This window comes from Schistocerca americana, unplaced genomic scaffold, assembly GCF_021461395.2.
Source record: "Schistocerca americana isolate TAMUIC-IGC-003095 unplaced genomic scaffold, iqSchAmer2.1 HiC_scaffold_559, whole genome shotgun sequence".
Classification (NCBI taxonomy): Eukaryota; Metazoa; Arthropoda; class Insecta; order Orthoptera; family Acrididae; genus Schistocerca; species Schistocerca americana.
This window is the reverse complement of record NW_025726301.1, coordinates 54539-57500: the sequence shown is the minus strand read 5'-3', so window position 1 is coordinate 57500 and position 2962 is coordinate 54539. Positions and strand designations below refer to the sequence as shown.

Here is a 2962-nt window from a genome sequence, read left to right as displayed (position 1 = left end):
AACTGATTTAATGAGCCATTCGCGGTTTCACCTTAATGCGGCTTGTACTGAGACATGCATGGCTTAATCTTTGAGACAAGCATATGACTACTGGCAGGATCAACCAGGGAGCTGCGTCAACTAGAGCTGAGCAGCCGGCCGCCCGGGAGTGTGTCCCGGGGGCCCGCGCGAACACGCAAGCGTCCGCTCAATTATTCTGCAAACAGGAGGAGGCTGAGCTCCCCTGCACAATACACCTCGAAACCCTCTCAGGTCCCGGCGGCGCGCAGCGCCGTCCTAAGTACTTGGTCGGGTTCGAGAGAGGCGCAATCGCCCGGAGTTTGGCGAGTAGACGCTTTAGGTGCGACCACCCGTGCTCCCAACTGAGCTTGCCGCTGCCGACAGAGGCCCGGGAGCGTGCTGTCGTGGCATTGCCGGCGGGAGACAACACGCGCCACCTACGGTGGCCGGCAGCTCCAACGCCAGCGCCACAGAAGGACAAAAGCCCCACTTGGGTGCCGAAGCGAACTCTCCCAGCACAGCGCACGCGCCAACACGTCCGCACAGCTGCGATACAAACCACCTGCGAGAACCGCAGAGGCGACCGAGCAGCAGACGGCGTCGCGGCGCCGAGCGCCGGGCGGCGGCGCATCCTCAGCGCACACAGTCCTCAATCGGACCAGCACACTGCAGATGTCCACCGCGCTTCGCACCGGGCCCGCGAGGACCTACTTTGGCCGCACGGCGCCGCGTGCAGGGTGCGCCGGCGCGCAGCTGCGCCGCCTGCCGCCTCCGTCGGCCGGCGCGCCTGCCACTGGCCGCCCCCACCAGCCGGCTGTAGCGCGTGCGCCCACGCACCGCGCGGCCAGCACGCCGGGAGGCCCCCCCTCACCGGCCGGGGACGGTCCCACCCAGCCACCGCCGCGTATCGCTTCACACCCACATGCCATTCACGTTCGTGGGCATGGTGGGTATCGCTGAAACAACCGGTTGGTAGCTCAACCGATCGTCGCCATCACTGATTCACCTCTAGCGAGAACAACCGCACCACAACCGTTTACCAGTTGTTCATTTGCGTAACGTCACCAGCAAACGTAGACGTCCATCGCCATTTGCAAATTCAACGATTGTTGCATGCCTGTGTCAGGTGTCACGACACACTATGTCTGCCCACATACACGCAACAACATGTGCACGCTTCGCGAACACGTGGAAGGTGGCCCCCGTACGTATGCGATGTCCATTGCGCGAACGACTGTCAACCGGCCTCTGTCGCATGTCGCAGATGTGGAACGCAGTGCACCATGCTATCACGGTGTGTGAGAAGAGACGACTACGTCTGACAACACGCGCCACTACATCAACAGACGGCTCATGCTGATCGCCATCCACGGCATACCATACTGCAATCCAGCTCTTATAGGGAGACGACACGTAGCTGAGTGCACAATATTTGGACCGTATGGTTCGCCGTTGTTGGCGCAGTCGTGGTACGGTCACACATGTACCACGATGTATCATTCAGTACATGAGGACCAATGTGCAGTACAGTGTGTGATTTGGACGTACAACATCAGCGGACAGTTGACACACGCCGTACCACAACGTAGGCTGTGCTTCGCCATGCAAATGCCAATGAACAACTGCGAAGGGCATTGAGCATGTACGTCCTGCTGCCATCCGCATTACAGTGTATAGCTGCAAGGTGTTTAACATGAAGCGATACTCTGGGGACCAGGCAGTGCGAGTAGCAAACTATATTGCGGGGGTTGCAGTTAGGCAACACCACACTAATTTAACGCGTCGTATGACAATTACAGAGCAGGTTAAGGCCCAACGTGTGTTGGGTTAAGGCCCAACGTGTGTTGGGTTAAGGCCCAACGTGTGTTGGGTTAAGGCCCAACGTGTGTTGGGTTAAGGCCCAACGTGTGTTGGGTTAAGGCCCAACGTGTGTTGGGTTAAGGCCCAACGTGTGTTGGGTTAAGGCCCAACGTGTGTTGGGTTAAGGCCCAACGTGTGTTGGGTTAAGGCCCAACGTGTGTTGGGTTAAGGCCCAACGTGTGTTGGGTTAAGGCCCAACGTGTGTTGGGTTAAGGCCCAACGTGTGTTGGGTTAAGGCCCAACGTGTGTTGGGTTAAGGCCCAACGTGTGTTGGGTTAAGGCCCAACGTGTGTTGGGTTAAGGCCCAACGTGTGTTGGGTTAAGGCCCAACGTGTGTTGGGTTAAGGCCCAACGTGTGTTGGGTTAAGGCCCAACGTGTGTTGGGTTAAGGCCCAACGTGTGTTGGGTTAAGGCCCAACGTGTGTTGGGTTAAGGCGCAACGTGGGTTACGTTAAGGCGCAACGTGGGTTACGTTAAGGCGCAACGTGGGTTACGTTAAGGCGCAACGTGGGTTACGTTAAGGCGCAACGTGGGTTACGTTAAGGCGCAACGTGGGTTACGTTAAGGCGCAACGTGGGTTACGTTAAGGCGCAACGTGGGTTACGTTAAGGCCCAATATAGGTTAGGTTAAGGCCCAATATAGGTTAGGTTAAGGCCCAATATAGGTTAGGTTAAGGCCCAATATAGGTTAGGTTAAGGCCCAATATAGGTTAGGTTAAGGTACAATATAGGTTAGGTTAAGGTACAATATAGGTTAGGTTAAGGTACAATATAGGTTAGGTTAAGGTACAATATGGGTTAGGTTAAGGTACAATATGGGTTAGGTTAAGGCGCAATATGGGTTAGGTTAAGGCGCAATATGGGTTAGGTTAAGGCGCAATATGGGTTAGGTTAAGGCGCAATATGGGTTAGGTTAAGGCGCAATATGGGTTAGGTTAAGGCGCAATATGGGTTAGGTTAAGGCGCAATATGGGTTAGGTTAAGGCGCAATATGGGTTAGGTTAAGGTACAATATAGGTTAGGTTAAGGTACAATATAGGTTAGGTTAAGGTACAATATAGGTTAGGTTAAGGTACAATATGGGTTAGGTTAAGGTACAATA

At 55.1% G+C, this 2962-nt stretch overlaps 1 non-coding gene across 1 annotated transcript in view; it reads right to left on the bottom strand.

Moving 5' to 3' along the window:
- LOC124586565 overlaps positions 1-110 on the bottom strand; it is a 1910-nt gene extending 1800 nt beyond the window's left edge. The window contains exon 1 of the ribosomal RNA XR_006975165.1: positions 1-110. This exon is cut by the window's left edge and continues 1800 nt beyond it. This is a non-coding gene — a ribosomal RNA (small subunit ribosomal RNA).
- Between the last annotated feature and the right edge of the window lie 2852 nt (positions 111-2962).